We start from the raw sequence: 18,303 nt of genomic DNA, 5'->3' as shown, positions 1-18,303 counted from the left end.
AAAAAAAAAAAAAAACACTTAAAAATTCAGAATTTGAAATTACTTTGTGACATCTTCCTTGTGGTAAAAATAAACCTTAGGAGGATTACAATACAATAGATGTAATGAGTAGCAAAGAAGCAGAAAATTCAAAACAACTGGAAAAGTAACTTCCAATTTGTTAGCACATTGATAGTGTTCTGATTGTAGATTTATAGATGCTTTTTATTTCATTCTACATGTTTTCCATATTCTATAGACTATTTTTATAATAACAAGTATATAAAATGTTATTTATTTTATAAAGGATATTAATTAAGCTGAAATACACATTATTTTTAATCCAAAATCCTACATCTTTAATAAAACATAGAAAATGAATGCATAGAGATCTATAGGCAAAGTTATCTGATGCACCATCATTAGTAGTAACAATAAAAGGGGAAAATGACTAAGAAATAGTGATACCCTCTTATACTATAGAATAGTACACAGCTATTAAGAAGAAGAAGTTAAATTACACACTTATGCTGGAACAATAACCGCAACGTGGTATTGTGTTTTAAAAAAAGCAAGTTCCAAAATTTGCATATAATCCCATTAAAATACATACTCAACACAAATCTATACATATGTTTATGTTTGTATCAGCATAAAGGAAGTGAGGTGGGGAAAAAAAGAGATGGAAAGAAGATTAGCTTTTTAAAAAATATTTCTGTGCATACTGATGTACTGTTTCACATATTATGTACCACTTTTAACAGGTAAAAAACAAAATAGTGTCTACGCTTTGTATTTTTATAAGCAACATATAATCAAAGAATAACCAGGATTAAAAAGAAAGTTTTTTTTTTTTTTTAAATATATGTAGACTTTAAGTTCTGGGATACATGTGCAGAACATGAAGGTTTCTTACATAGGTATACATGTGCCATGGTGGTTTTGCTGCTTCCATCACCCCATCATCTACATTAAGTATTTCTCCTAATGCTAAACCTCTGTTTGCCCCCCACCCCCCTGCTATCCCTCCCCTAGCCCTCCACACCCCAACAGGGCCCACTGTGTGATGCTCCCCTCCCTGTGTCCATGAGTTCTCATTGTTCACCTCCCACTTACAAGTGAGAACATGCAGTGTTTGGCTTTCTGTTCTGGCGTCAGTTTGCTGAGAATGATGGTTTCCAACTTCATCCATGTCCCTGCAAAGGACATGAACTCATCTTTTTTATGGCTGTATAGTATTCCATTGTGTAAATGTGCCACATTTTCTTTATTCAGTCTATCATTGATGGGCATTTGGGTTGGTTTCAAGTCTTTGCTATTATAAACACTACCACAATAAACATACGTGTCTTTATAATTAGAATAATTTATAATCCTTTGGGTATATACCCAGTAAAGGAATTGCTGGGTCAAATGGTATTTCTATTTCAAGATCCTTAAGGAAACGCCACACTGTCTTCCACAATGGTTGAACTAATTTACACTCCCACCAACACTGTAAAACCATTCCTATTTCTCCACGTCCTCTCCAGGATCTGTAGTCACCTGATTTTTAATTATCACCATTCTAACTGGCATGAGATGGTATCTCAATGTGTTTCTAGGTGAAATGTCATGCATTCAGTAAGTTTCATTTAATGTGCATAAGATTACTCTAAATTTATGACACAATTGGATAGAACCTACTGAGAAGAACCTCAGATTTATATAGAATGTGTCAGCCACACCATTCAATGGCCAGGAGAATAAGGGTCAGTCATTACTATCTGAATTACATATTACTGAAATACATATTATTATCCAATGTGATATCAAATTGGAAAATAATGTGTATTTCGGTATATCACATCAGAATGTGATAACATCGGGATGCTCATTACAGGTCAAATGTAGTGTATACCTATGTAACAATCCTGCAAGATCTGCACATGTACCCTAGAACTTAAAGTATAAAAATAAAAAATTAAAAAGGTCAAATGCAAGGGCCTTACCAACGAAAACAAGACTGGCCTAAGAACCTGCATTTTAGCATGACCCCAAGTGATTCTTACTCAGATGAAAGCTTGAGATACTGTCTTCCGTAATTTGGGTAAGCCAAATAAATACCTTCCTCCCTCAGCAGAATTTTGTAGCGGTAAAAAAGATGTTTTTCCCTTGCCTTGTAAGATTCTGAATACAAGTTTTATCATATAACAGATATACATATCTAAAAATAAATGTTTTTAGATATATCATGAGACTTATAATGTAGTCAGTCTTATTCACTAGACAATAATTACAGGGAAGTAAAATGCCACCAGTTCACATATTACATCTTTTGCATATAATGCTATTTATTTTTGAAGACCCAGTTATTCTCTTATTATTTAAAAACAATTGTTTAGGCTTTTATTATGAATTGAAATAAAATAAACTCGCCAACAACTGTCAGTAATAACATGAAACATCTGTACATCAGACTTTTTTAGAAATTTCATATACATTTCTCAGTAATTTTTTTCAACATAAATTTTATTATAGTCTAACATCATTTAATTTATTTTTTATTCTACAAAAATAATGCCAAAATACATTGCAAAAGAAGTTCTTACCAAAATGTATTATATTTTTATGAGCAACTAGGTTCATACTAACTCATCCTACACAACTGAGCTCAAGCATCATCCTTCACCTGTTTGCCCCGTGGTCACTTGTTTTCCCCTAATCCCACCAGGCTGGACTAAGAAGTAATATTTAAGCATTTAATAAATGTTTCCAAAATCTGAAAATAGTATATACTAGAACCAAAATCTACTAATTCACAACATATTTCTACTGTGCTTATTAACTAAAGACATTGTCTTTTTACACACACATAAAATCTTATACTAACTTAGAGAAATGTACCATTAATATAAGTACTATGACAGTGGAAGTATAGGACACTTTGAAATTATAAAGGGATCCTTATCCTGGCCTAGATCATTAATATTCAAGGATAAAGAAAAGTAAACCAGGAAAGAGTGTGAGGGTAGAGTAAATTGAAATACTCCAGGCAATGGAAAAGCATGACCTGCAAACCTAAGGAAAGAACTAGAACTGCCTACAGGTCTATTACAGAAGTTTACTGGTAGTACAGCCTATAGGAAGCAGGGATGAAAGCAACAAGAGCTGAAATTGGAGAAATGGAGGTCATTAAGTGTTTTAGAAAGAGTTTGCCATTCTTAAGTTAAAGTTTAAAAAAAAAAAAAAAAAAGATCACCCCAACCTGCACAATGCAGGTCAGGTAACAATTCTTTTCTTGTATGAATTTTTTAAAATTTATTTTACTTTATTTCAATAATGTGGGGGGAACAGGCAGTTTGGGTTATATGGATAAGTTCTTTAGTGGTGATTTCTCTAATTTTGGTGCACATCACCGAAGCACATACACCACTCTACCCAGTGTGTAGTCTTTTATCACTCACCCCCCACTCAGTTAATTCTATATCCCTGTGGTATAGCCTACTAACCAAAAACATTCATGATTTTTTCTGTTTCAGTCATTACTTTTATTAAATATTTATTCATTTCTTATTTTTCACTAACAATATATTTACATGGCCTGTTTTCCTTTTTACTGAAACATTTTCCTTGCCTCCACTTTACCTTAGCCTGGTTGCCTACCCCAACATTTTGACAAAAAGCTTCAAATGTTACCCTTGAATTGTCAATGTACTGAAAAACAACAGTGATCAAATGTTAAAGAGAGATATAATCCTCTATTTTCATAGTAATTTTTCCATTTTTAATTAAGCAATCCAAACAGTGTCTATAAAAGAAAACAAAATATTTGGGGAGAAATACCATCAGGTATCTCATTTGCTTCAAAAGTTAAGGTGTTGTATTAGTCCTAGTCTGTTTTCACCCTGCTGATAGATATGCCTGAGACGCGTCAATTTACAAAGGAAAGAGTTTTCACTGGATTTACAGTTCCACGTGGCTGGGGAATCCTCACAATCATGGCGGAAGGCAAGGAGGAGCAAGTTACATCTTATGTGGATGGTGGCAGGTAAAAAATGAGAGAGCTTGTGAAGGGGAATGCCTCTTTTTAAAACCATCAGATCTTGTGAGACTTATTCACTATCATGAGAACAGCAAAGGAAAGACCTTCCACCAGGTCCCTCCCACAACATGTGGGAATTCAAGATGAGATTTGGGTGGGCACACAGCTAAGCCATATCAGGTGTGGTTATAGAACTGGGATTTTTGAAATTACTCTATATCTAAGATAGCTTCCACAGCATTATCAAATGTAAGAGATCCCAGAATACTATACACATCACATGAGCAATGCCTCTTTTTTCTCCATTCTCCCCTTACCTTTTTAAAAACATTCAGGTGATTTTACAGGGTGAATGTAATGTAATAGGACATGAAGATCATTGCTATCTGTAGTTAGAAACATATTCAAATTCATCTGTTCTCTGCTTCAGCAGACATCACTTAAAAGCTACTTGGTAGCCAGGGATGGTAGCTCATGCCTGTAATCCTAGCACTATGGGAGGCCAAGGCAGGTGGATCAAGAGGTCAGGAGTTGAAGACCAGCCTAGCCAAGATGACGAAATCTCGTCTCTGCTGAAAATACAAAAATTAGCTGGGTGCAGTGGCGGGTGCCTATAATCCCAGCTACTTAGGAAGCTGAGGCAGAGAACTGCTTCAACCTAGGAGGCGGAGGTGGCAGTGACCAGAGACTGCACAACTGCACTCCAGCCTGGGCAACAGAGCAAGACTCCGTCTAAAAAAAAGAAAAAGCTACTTGGTAAAACCATTACAGTTTCAAACTTTAAAGTCATTAAGGACAGAGTTTAGAAATCCCATCAAATTAAAATCAACAGGTCAGGCACCGTGGTTTATACCTGTAATCCTAGCACTTTGGGAGGCCAAGGCAGGTGGATCACTTGAGGCCAGGAGTTCAAGACCAGCCTGGCCAACATGGCCAAGCCCTGTCTCTACTACAAATACAAAAATTAGTCAAACGTGGTGGCACATGCCTGTAATCCTAGCTACTCAGCAGACTGAGGCAGGAGAATTGCTGAACCTGGGAGGCAGAGGTTGCAGTGAGCCAAGATCATGCCAATGCACTCCAGCATGAGCAACAGAGCAAGACTCTGTCTTTAAAAAGAAAAAAAATTGACATCAACAAATGAATTAGATGTTATACCTATCATTAAAGGAAAATCCTTGAGAACTGTTTTCCAGAACTTAGATAATGCCTCCACAACACAATTGGCCAATGAAAGTGGATGAAAAAGTGCTCTGAGGCATCAGCCAGTAAATGCCACCACGGTTTGCCGTGAGTGAGATGCACAGCATATTAAACCACAGTTAATTAAATCAAACCAGCTCTTGCATTATTAAAAGGTGTCCTCTATTACTTATTTGTATACTATGCAGCTGTTTTTGAACTTTAAGATCTCTACACCCACCTACAGTAAACACTACTTTACTTTCATTTATTGACAATGAAATCAATAAGCGGTTACCATTGTTTTCTACTGTAGAGGGGAAAAAAAGCAAACTTTTATTTTATTTCTCTATTAACTCTAATTCACAGTGAGTGGTTCTAATAAAAATCTCATGAAAGAACTAAAGGAAAATGAAATAACACTGAAAAGGTTTTATATGGTAGTACTTATTTGTGTAACAAATTATGTTGAAAGGTACTTCAGTGGATTTAATATTAAGTAATGCATTACTTAGTTAAGAAGAAAAATAATTGGCAATTCCTCTTTGTTGAAACATAAAAAATTCTTTAAATAATATATATAATATGCAGCCTACTAAATGATTAGTTAAAACAGAAACTAGCCTCTAAAAAATATTTAGGCTGAAAACACAGGATTTTTCTATTAAAATTACCCTCTTTTAAACTTATCCAACATTTTGTATAATTTGGGTAAATTAATAAATATGTTAGGCACACAGAAAAGGTATAGATTTTACTACTTTCCATATTGTTAAAATTTAGCAAACTACTGCAGCAAAACCCAAATATCGTCATTATAGAATGACTTTTTGTAATACAAAGATAAATGTAGAATCTAATTTAAAAGAAATTTTCATTATAAATTTATATTAAGCATGGTAAGAGTTGATTTTTAATATGACAGAATGGTACTCAATTTCTTACCTGCTGTCAGTTGCTATATTATTACTATAATCTCTACACATTTGCAATAATAAAGGTATTCAATTCCAACTGAAATAGATGTGGAAGCAAGACTTTTTTGATAGCACTGAAGATGCTGATACTTATAGCAACTTATTACATTTTCTTTCCTCTATAACAATTCATGAATTAAAAATCTACAGAGAAATGGTTGTAAAGCACTCTTGTAAAAGTCTTATTTTAAGATTACTGAGAAAGTAAGGTATGTTCTAGATAATCTAATATTTCTCTAACACTTTCTTCTTTTCATACTCCATATTTTTTCATCATTATATTTGAATCAGGAATTATTTTCTTGGATACTGTTAATCATTTTGTTTTCCTTCCTTGAACATTCTATTTCTCTCTTTAATTCAATCTTATAAATGTGAATAAATCCCAAATAGGGCATTATTCTGAGAGACTTGTTGCAATTAAACAGAAAATATATATAGTTTAAATGTTTTATTAATGCTTGTACATTAAACAATTTAAGAAATTATATAAAGAATGAGGGTATAATGCAACCTCTGTTAATGTCTTATTTTTATTTAAATGTTTATGAACAATTTGACTTAGAAAAATTATAAAGACTTTCATAAAGTTAATCATGTACTGGGGAATCACGTTAGCACACCCCCTAACTCTACCCAGCACATGCTCTGCTCTAAGCTGGGCGGACCCCCCGGCTCTGGCCAACACCCCCCACCAACCCACCCAACCCCAGCCTGGGGAGAGCCCCTTCCCCACAGGCATGTGGAGTGGGGGCAGGGCAGCGGTAAGGCCAAGGTAAAGTAGAAATGCATGGGAAAATCATGGAAGTTGATTGCTCAGTGGCTAAAAAGCTAAGGAGCAGGAAAATTCAGATTTGAAACATCCCTCCTCACCTGAAGTGGGAGGTGTTGGATGGATTTTTGGCTCAATATGGGACAGCGGAGAATGTGCAACAAGTCAATACAGACACAGAACCTGCCGTTGGCAACATCACATACACAACTAGAGAAGCAGCAAAAATAGCCATGGAGAAGCAAAGCAGGCATCAGTTTGCAAACAACTCCTTCAAGATTTCCTATATCCCAGATGAGGAGGTGAGCTCCCTGTCACCCCCTCAGTGAGCCCAGGGTAGGGACCACTCTTCCCAGGAGCAAGGCCACGCCCCTGGGGGCTCTTCTCAGGCCAGACTGATTTCCCACTGCAGATCCTGGTCCCCACCCAGTTTGCTGGTGCCATTATCAGAAAAGAGGGCTTGAACATAAAAACACCAGTAAGCAGACCCAGTCCCAGGTAGACATCCATAGAAAAGAGAACCCTGGAGCTGCAGATAAGCCTGTCACTATCCATGCCACCCCAAAGGGGACTTCTGAAGGACACCACATGATTCTTGAAGTCATGCAGAAAGGCAGATGAGACCACAGTAGCCAAAGATATTCGTCTGAAAATCTTTGCCTGCATGGCTTGGTTGGAAGACTGGAAAAGAAGGCAGAAATTTGAAGAAAAATGAACATGAAAGAGGGACCAGGATAACAATCTCATCTTTGCAGGATTTGAACATATACAACCCGGAAAGAACCATCACTTTGAAAGGCACAGTTGAGGCTTGTGCCAGTGCTGAGATAGAGATTATGAAGAAGCTGCATGGGGCCTTTGAAAATGATACGCTGACTGTTAATACCCACTCCAGATACTTCTCTAGCCTGTATGCCCATCACCAGCTTGGCCTGTTTCTGCATCATCACTCTTATCCAGAGCAAGGGATTGTGAATCTCTTCATCCCAACCCAGGCTGTGGGTGCCATCATCAGGAAGAAAGGGGCACACATCAAACAGGTGGTGAGGTTCGCTGGAGCCTCCATCAAGGCCCAGGGAAGGATCTTTGGGAAACTTAAAGAAGAAAACTTCTTTAACTCCAAAGAGGAAGTGAAGCTGGAAACCTATATCAGAGTGCCCTCTTCCACAGCTGGCCAGGTGACTGGCAAAGGTGGCAAGACCATGAATGAACTACAGAACTTAACTGGTACAGAAGTCATCATGCCTCGTGACCAAACACAAGATGAAAATAAGGAAGTGATCATCAGAACATCAGAATTGTCGGGCATTTTTTGCTAGCCAGACTGCACAGCACAAGATCAGGGAAACTGTACAAGAGGTGAAGCAGCAGAAGCAAAAATATCCTCAGGGAGTCACCTCACAGCACAGCAAGTAAGGCTCCCACAGGCACCAGCAAAACAACAGATAAATGTAGCCCTTCCAACATCTGACAGAATGGGACCAAACGCAGCCAGCCTGATTGGGAGCAAACCAAAGACCATCTGAGGAATGAGAAGCCTACAGTCTGCGGAGGTGCCCAGGGTCTCTGCGGAGGCGCCCAGGGTCTCTGCAGAAGCCCTGAGAATCCCAGGGACCAAGGAGGGGTGGAGAAGGTCAGTCAGGTTTGTCAGACCACCAGGCCCTGCCTCCCACCTCCCAGGGCCTCTGCAGGCTTCAGCCATCCACTTTAACATCCACTCGGATTTCTCCTTAACTCCAATGACCCTATCCCTGGTTAGTCAAACTAACATAGGTAAACCTGTTCAAAGCCAAGCAAAATACACACCCTCTATTGTGGCAAATCGTCTCTGTACATGTGTGTACATATTCGAAGGGGAAGATGTTAAGAAATGTGGCTTGTAAGTTACACAGGGTGCCTGCAGCAGTAATAGATTTTGAAAATAATATATCAAATAATTCAACTAACTCCAATTTTCAAACAATTATTACAATTTTTTCTTTTTAAAGAGAAAGCAGGCTTTTCTAGACTCTAAATAAGAAAGCCTTTCTTTAGGAGGTCTCACAGTAAAGAGGGGAGCTTCGAGGTCACCCACACAACATTTACCCAGAGGGAAATCTCACCCTAAGGACACTCACAGCAGTTCTGGATCACCTGTGTAAGTCAACAGAAGGGATGTCATCTCCTTGAAGAGAAAACTCTGTCATTCCTCATGCCTGTCTAGCTCATACACCCATTTCTCTTTGCTTCACAGGTTTCAAACTGGTTTTGTTTTTTTTTGTTTTTTTTGGTTTTTTTTTTTTGCATACTGCTATATAATTCTGTCTCCCCTCCCTCCCCTCCCCACCCCTCCTTCTCCAACTCCATTCTGCTGAATTCCCTCATCCCTTCCTTTCAATCCCGTATCTATGCACCCCCACCCAAGCAAAGCAGTGCTCTGAGTATCACATCACACAAAAAGAACAAAAGCAAAACACACAAACCAGTCTCAACCTACACTTAGTTACTAAAAAGAACAAGAGTCAATGGTACTTGTCCTAGAATTTTGGAAGAGGAAAACAGGAACCCATCAAACCAACCAATCAACCAAAGAAAAAATTCCACAATGAAAGAACGTATTTTGCCTTTTTGCATTTTGGTATATAAGCCAACAATATTAAGCAAAATGATTTCTTTCTTTAAAAAAAAAAATGGAAGTAGCAATTTACACAAGGTTGTTGGCCCAAGGGGTTAAATTTACAGATATATATATATATATATATATATATATATATATACATACACATATACATATTTTTTTTTAATGAGAAAAAAACACAGAAAAAGCCACCTCAGGTGTTTTTTACCTCAGCACCTTGCTCTTGTGTTTCCCTTAGAGATTTTGTAAAATTGATAGTTGGAGCATTTTTAAAATTTTTTTTAATAAAAATGAGTTGGGAAAAAAAATAAGATATCAACTGCCCAGCCTGGAGAAGGTGACAGTCCAAGTGTGCAACAACTGTTCTGAATTGTCTTCCACTAGCCGAGAACCTATATGGCCTTCTTTTGGACAAATCTTGAACAATGTTTATTTAAAAAACAAAAAGAGATGACAAAGATAAACAGAGAGCAAACATTGGAAATGTCCTGAATTTTAATAGGGTATGCACCATTAGGCCTTTTTGTGCTAAAAGAGGAACATGTACTAGTTTATATGAACAAGCCATTACACCACCAGATTGTAATGCCAGTTTCCTCTACTGAAAACTGTTCTGTGACCAAAAAAAATAAAGAAAGAAAAAAAGGAAATATATCCAGCTAACAACAACAAGAAAAAAATGTACTAAGTATTTGTGTTTTGTCAATCTCCTGACCTAATTATTGAACTTATGAAATCATGATTTCTATCCATGAAACTAACAGCTTCTACAATTATTAACAATTATAGTATTTAACTCTGGTGATAAACATTTATACTTTAACTCATTGACAGAACTCTAACACATAAAGCCTATGAGCATATGTTCATTGTTTGTTACATTTAGAATGCTTACCTGTAATTAAAAGTAAATGCTAAAATACTAACAACAAGTTCAAATGACATGCCTCATTTATCTAAGTAATGTTAAGCTACTAGATATAATGGTAAGCATTTTCACACACAAATTCAGGATTTCCAGAAATGACACTGAAGTGACAATTCTGCTATTCAACTTCCCAAAGGCCAAGGCCAAAGCTGAAACCAAAGAGTAGATTTCAGATGAATACCAAACTTGAATATGCATTTCTAGTATCCCTAATAAAAGTAACAGTAAAACTGTAGCAATTTCCATTTATAGAACAGTCATGGCATACCAGACATTCTATATTATTTCACTTACTTCTCACTGTACTCCTATAAAGCAAGTACTGCTGGTGTTCCCCACTCTACAAAGGAGGAAACTGATTCTTAAAGAGGTAAAGAGACTTGTCTAAATCACATGGTTAACAAATGGCATGGCCAAGGTTCAAACTGGGGCACTGAGAAGACATTTCTCAGAACTGGAACCTAGTTTTCATTAACAATTATAAGTCTTAAATAAGAATCAACATGAGTAAACTTTCAAGTAGGTAAGTCAATATTTTGGAGAGGGAAGAGATCTAAAATTTCCTATAGGAGGAAGACTTCTGACCTCAAGGAAAATAAAAACAGTTCGGGAAGGCAGTACTGTGCAGGTCCCTGCTATATGCAGGAATCTTGGGAGTTTTCAATTGTGTCCTGTACTACAAACAGAGAGCTATATGGCTTGAGTGAGGGACTAATTAAACTTTAAAGACTCAGTACAGTCACATAACAAGTTTAAAATGCCTAAATAAAATTCCTACAGAAGCATTTATTTACTTTTTTTTAGAGCTAAGAATAGGCAAAAAAAACACAAACATGTATAAGTTATATAAACCCAACTAAAAATTAAAATTAATATGGCTTATAATTCAGTAATAAATAGTTACTTAAAAGCAAAATAACTGGTTAATGAGTTACTACAGAAACACAGGAAATGGATAAAATAAACTGTAATAATGGAATTAATGTATATTTTCTGCAGATGTTACACAATTACCAGTAATATAAAAGAATTCTCCAAGTGACAACATAGTATGTCTTAAGTCAGAAGTGAAGATATAGTTGCATTACGACTATTAAATGTGGAAACAGGCAAGCAGGAGTAAACTTTCTAAACCATAAGTCAAATTATATCACTCTTTTGGTTAAAGCCCTCCAGTGACCTCCCAATGCTATTAGAATAAAATCCAAAATTCCTACCGTGGCTTGCAAGGATTTCAAATATGACACTTGCCAAACTCTCTGACCTTGTTTCTCTGCACTCTCTTTTTTTTTCCATCTCAGAATTCTCTAGCCAAATTCGCCTTCTATCTCTCCTTCATGCCAAGGTCTTGCCCATAACAGGTCCTTTATATCAGATTTTCTGTTTGCTTAGAAAATTCTTCTTCTGTACCCTTGCTCTACATGAGAACAGGGACATGTCTGTTTTGTTCATGTCACCCATGCACAGCACTAACCCTAGCACACAGTGTCAAATCCTTAACACAGACTGACTGACTGACTGAATGAATGAATGAATGATGATAATCAATCAATCAATCAATCAATGAATAATTAGTAGCATCCCAAGGTCCACCCCACCTTCAACAAAGAACACAGTGCTGGGCTAAAAGGAGCATGATTAGCTGACAGTCTTCAGCTGTTAGCTTTTATAAACATTGACTTCAACTTTTCAGCCAAGGGCATTCTCCTCTTGTAGAGGCCCAGAAGCAATGCCTGAATAATGGTGGTCAAGGGCCTAGCCATTTCCACGACTGAGGGCTGGTCCAACAACCTTTGCTCCAGAGGTCCCTACTGGGTTACCCAAAGACCTTGTAAAATCAGGTTAACAATGTGATGACTCTTTCCATCTAATCTTGTTCCCAACTTTTTCTTTTCACAGGTGTTGCTCACTAGCATGCAGTTTGCAGTCCTAATTCCATCTCAGGGTCAGCTTTCTGGAAAACCTAACCAGCCCTAATTCCACTCCTTATACTTACAAATAAAATGCCATTATGAACAGTGCACAGAATATTCATTTTATATGAACCATGTGATGAATTGAGCTTACTACCACCCTCATCCTCCACTAACATTTACACACACACACACACACACACCCCAACCACAAAATGTCAACTCTTCTCTGAAGCCTTCACATATAATCATCTGCTATTCTCTTATGGCTTCCTTTTGAACATCTAGCAGTACTTACCATACACTATTATAATTATGTGTTTATATATTTTTTCCCTATTAAAGATGGAGCTCCTGCAATCTGTACCTTCTTTGCATTAATAACTCCAGTGCCTTATAATATACCTGATACAAATAGGATGTTCTATCAATTTCTTGATGAAGAAAGGATACAAACTAAAAGTAAGTTTTGTTTAAAAAAAAAACTTCATACAAACTACATACGCTTTATCTGTGATACTGACTAACTATAGCCAGCAAATTCAAGCCCCAAACATTCACATGCTAAAAATAAGTAACTTTATTTTTCTTAGTGAATAAATTCTTTTTGCTTTTGAGATACAGTAGTTAACAGTAAAATTGAAAGCTACTAGGCAACTAGAAGGACTATTCATTTTGAATTTTTTAGGACACTCCCCGACAAGTACATATTGATTACCAAGGAAAAATGAAACACTGGTTTTTACAACTCATTAAATTTCTTTTCAACTTCATATAACCTGTCAGCTCTCAACTGTACTCTCCAGGGACAAAAATCAAGCCTAACGTTCCTAGCACATAAGCACAAAATAAAAGTAATCCATGAAAAACACATACAAAAAATAAAGTGTCTATAAGGAAAGTATTTTACAAATTACAAAATTTTAATTTTGAGAATTGCTAAGCCATTTTATTTTCTGAGAACAGTTAAGCCATTTTACTTCTTTTAAAAATTCAGTGTGTTAAAATGGGCATTACTCCACCACCTAGTAATCACAGAATAGGTGAACAATTTAGAAATTCAAGTATTCAAAAGGACGGCTAAGCCTCCCATAGGAAATAAAAGTGGAAATGAGTCCAAGGGAGAAAATGGCTTGGTTCCACACCCTTAAAATTGCCTACACCAATGCATCAAAAAAATAAAAATAAGCCCCCTGAGTCTGGGTCAGCAGCATAGTGTTACTACTTAAGCAATGGGTCATCAATGGCAATGGTAGGCTGATTAATGGTTGAGGTAATATATTTACTTACTGTAGTGTGGAACTGTATAACAGCACCACCAACAGTACAAAGAGTTCTTGTGTGGATATCATATACAAAGAAATACTATAACCATCTATTACATATATTTTAATATGAATATATGAAACATACCAGAACAGTTTAAAAAGTAGACACAAATAAACTATATTACAAATCCTAATCATTCAACTTGTTAAAAAAAAATACTGAACTTCATTCAGCAATTATATTTTCCCAAAAAAAGCACCTCATTTTTGCTACTCGTTATTAAAATGTGATCCTAATTAAAACAAAGATAAGAGAATCTTCCTAAAATCTAAAAGATAAAAGCAAAAATGTTAATATGGAAGAAGGCAGCTTTTCAAGTAAGCCATTCCCTCAACTATAAAAAAAAAAATATTTTACACTTATGGCACTGATTTTTCTTTATATTTAATAGGCAGCTCCAATTAAATGTACGTAACTCCAAAAGTAACATACATAACATAGACATACATGTTTACTGTACTCATTGGAGTCCAGTGAGTACAATAAATATGTATTATATACGTTACTTTTCAGAGCTCTTGAGAAATCTATTTTGAAATTAACCAAGAAAAGAAATAGGTAGGGGAAGAGTTTTACTATATGTGTTCCCAGTGCCTGGTACAGAAATTAACATACAACAGTGTCTATATACGTTTATTGAATACAAAAATTAATATTAGATTATTATCAGGTTTTTTTCTTAATGATAAAATATTTCTTTTTCTCAATATGTGGAAGCGTAAAAAAGTTGATATATCATGGAGGTGGACAACAGAATGATAGCCTGGGAACAGTGTGTGGATGAGTTGCAGGAGACGAAAAGAAATGGGTCAGTGAGTACAAACTTACAGGCAGACAGAAGGTATAACTTCTAATGTTGATAGCAGAGTAGGGAGGCAAGTAGCAACAATGTCTTTTATATTTTGAAGTAACTCAAAGAAAGAAACTGAAAACTTTTCAACATATAGAAATGATAAATACTCAAAGTGATGAATACTCCAAATATTCTGACTTGATCATTACCCATTCTATGCATGGAACAAAATATCACATATGCCACATAAATATGTAAAATATTATGTATCAATATTCTAAAATTTCTTTACACAGAGAAGATATTATTGGTACCAAGAGTCTTGTTTTCTGAAAATTATTATACCTATAACATGTTAGGCAAGATTGATATTAAGAATCACTGCCTGAAACGCAATGCCCAAGAGTCATAAGTGAAGTGAACCTAATTTCGACCCAATATTTGTACTCTCAGAAATTTTTTCAGGAAAATAACTTAAAAATATCAGCATGCATAAAGATGAATAATGCTGTATCTAAAAAACAATAATAAACCACCTAAATTTCAACTGTTATGAATTTCCAAAAAAAAAAAAAAAACTCAGTGGAATAATATTAAATAACTCAATTTAAAAGTATATAAGGTATATACCACATAACTGGCACAACATGTTAGATAGCATACTCTAGGAACTTAAAAGAAGTACACCTAAAACAGTCTGAAAGATTTGAAGCTTCAGCTATGTCTTAATGGAAAAGCAGGTTAAGCAGACAAGAAGAAGAAATGGTTATGAGAGTAGGCAAGATGTTGCAGGAAGACGTAGTAGCATGTGTAACAGCAAGGAGGTATGAGAGACTGTATGTTTCGGCAAGAAGTGTACTATAAGTAGTTCAGTAGTTCAAAGTAGCTAAAGAAAGGGGCTTGAGGAAGACAGTTTCCCACAATGAGTGAAAGAGAAGGTCATGAAAAGACCATGTACTGACATGGCAATAAGTTCCAACTTCATCTTGAGGACAAATGAGAAACCACTGAAGGATACAATCAGAATTTAATTTTAGAAAGATCACTAAGACTTCAGTGGAGAGAATGAATTTTGCAAAAGAATAAGAGATAACTTGGAAAGATATTATTACAACAATACCAGTCAAAAACAAAAGCACGGTAACACAAAGTAGAGAGGCCAGGAAGATTCAGCAGGAGGAAATAACATAACATGATGACTTACAAAAGCAGACAAGAGAAAATCTTAAGTTAAAGAGAATTCCTAGGTGTTTTACATAATACAAGGGATAAATTGTGATACCATTAGCCATGATTAGAAAATAACAGTTAAATTTCCTTCTGAATACTGTGAATTTTAGATACCCTAGCATATTCAAATAAAGTTAACAATTTCAGAGAGAGGTTCTGGGCTAGAGCATTAAATTAAATGAAGCAGTTGTCAGTGTATGGGTTGTAGCTGAAGGGACATAGGAGAAAGAGAGTACTCAATGTACTCCCTTAAGATCAAGAATAAAAAGACAAAGAAGAGCCCACAAATCAGAAGAGAGTTCTATGTATGTCAAATACAGAATCAGGAAGTTAGAACTACAAAATATACAATGGACTCGGCATCAAAGCTAATTGGAGAGGCAACATGTATATAATTCTAAGTCATTTCTCTGTGACAGGAAAGAGTAAAATAAAATGAGACCTCGGGCGGAACTCTGAATCTAAGACAATTTTCTATTTTTATGCTTTCCACAATAAGAGACAATCAGAGCGATATGTGACCACCATAAAGAGAAATTTTAAAACATAATGTTATGAAAAGAAGAGCATAACATGAAATGGTAAACACATAATAAATAAAACCATGTAAAAATTTATATATGAAGACATGAGTTGGAAGAGAACATGGAAAGTTAAAAACAGGCATACTATACTTGTATCTTCTTCCTTTTATGATTTCCTTTAATGCTGTCCTATACTTTAATAAAAGTGAGTAAAAAGAAAATAACCACTCTATGCATCTCCTCACCAAATACCATCATGATATTAATATAATTAATTAGCTATGGATAGTCCTATAATTAATAACTTAATGAAAAATAAACTCATGATTCAATCCTAATTTTCTAATAATCATTTCATCTAATCCTAAAATATGCATTCCTAAAAGTGATCTGGTTGTTTCCAAACATCTCCATACTATAAGCTTTCCCATGTCTCACTACACTTGGAAAATATGAGGTAAATGACATGTTAACTTGAATAATCATAAAAATGCTTAGAAAGTAAAAGGTTCATTTAACAAAAAAAAACTTAGAAATGTTTCCATATGTTTCTATGAAGTATTCTTTTCCCACTAAATGAACACATTCAAGATTTTATTTCTGGCTTTGTTTCAGAAAAAAAAAAAAAAAAAAAAACCCATCTGCATAGTACAGCACTTACAAGCACATCTCAGTCATGCAACAGTTATGTCACAGCTCATATATCAAATAAAAATCACATTCAAGCCCACACAACCTCACAGACCCAAAGTCTTCCTTTCTATTAAGAGTATTCCTGAGAGAGCTCTCACTGCACCCCGCTGCTGATGTCACATGACTTTTGTTAGGATGTTAAATCCTGAAGCTGAAATATCAAACAGTTTGGAATGCAGTTGTGAATGACCTAAAGAACCAACTTTCACTCTTTATAAACTATGAATATTTCCTTTTCACAGAAGCAGGTGCAGAAGTGGTGAAAAAACTTACTATACCTCACCATACTTCAGTTTTTTAAATAAAGTATTCTTTCATTATATGAATGTCAATAAAATAATGTTCCATTTAATACTCAGAATAATCTTTATAGATTCTTTGAATGCATCTCTATTCAATATATACGTATATAAAAATATGTTCATTGTAGATTAGAAATACTCCATTATCTAGAGCAGTTTTTACAAACTTCATGTATTTGTATACCAATTTTATTAGGACTATCCTATCCATGTATCCTTCGTACTACTATTTACTTAAAAAAGCAGCAGTGATTACATAGAGGATAAGAGGTCAGACACTGTCAGAGTACATGGATTGACATTCCAGCTCTGCCACTTACAAGATTCATAACTAAGGGCAAGAATGTTTACCTCTCTGTGCTCTAATGTCTCAGATTCTCATTCGTACAATGGAAATAATAATAGTATCTACCTCTCAAAACTGCTGTGAAGACTAAATGACACAACAGACATCAAGTATGGACAACAGGGCCTCGTATATAATAAATAATTACTATTAATACTATTAATATTTTTTCTTTAAATTTACTCATTTTACAATTTTTAGTTCACAATGTATTTTATAAGCAAACTTTTATTCCACTATGATTTTAAGCAGTAATATTTTAAATCGCATGTATAAATATGTGGGATATATTTTTCCTAATATAAAGTAAAATAATTTCTAAAATTAAAGTTTCTCACATATTACTTAAAATTGTCTTCTATATCAGGCTGGGCATAGAGGCTCATGCCTGTAAACCCAGCACTTTGGGAGGCCAAGGCAAGCAGATCACTTGAGATCAGGAGTTCGCGACCAGCCTGGTGAAACCCGTCTCTACGGAAAACACAAAAATTAGCCAGGCATGGTGATGTATGCCTGTAATCCCAGCTACTTGGGAGGCTGAAGCACAAGAATTGCTTGAACCCAGGAGGCGCAGATTGCTGTGAGCCAAGATCATACCACTGCACTCCACCCTGGGCAACACAGTAAGAGACTCCATAGAAATGAAATGAGATGATGACGAGACGAGACGAGACGAGACGAGACGAGACGAGAC

The 18,303-nt window shown here is 35.6% G+C and overlaps 1 protein-coding gene and 1 pseudogene across 1 annotated transcript in view; one reads left to right on the top strand and one right to left on the bottom strand.

Moving 5' to 3' along the window:
- Positions 1–18,303, bottom strand: part of VPS13B (vacuolar protein sorting 13 homolog B) — an 829,147-nt gene that overhangs the window by 601,290 nt on the left and 209,554 nt on the right. The window lies entirely within an intron of this gene.
- Positions 5,041–16,972, top strand: LOC108286900 (annotated as a pseudogene).

The sequence above is a fragment of the Cebus imitator genome, unplaced genomic scaffold (assembly GCF_001604975.1).
Source record: "Cebus imitator isolate Cc_AM_T3 unplaced genomic scaffold, Cebus_imitator-1.0 Scaffold331, whole genome shotgun sequence".
NCBI classification, from domain to species: Eukaryota; Metazoa; Chordata; class Mammalia; order Primates; family Cebidae; genus Cebus; species Cebus imitator.
This window is presented reverse-complemented; position numbering and strand designations above follow the sequence as displayed.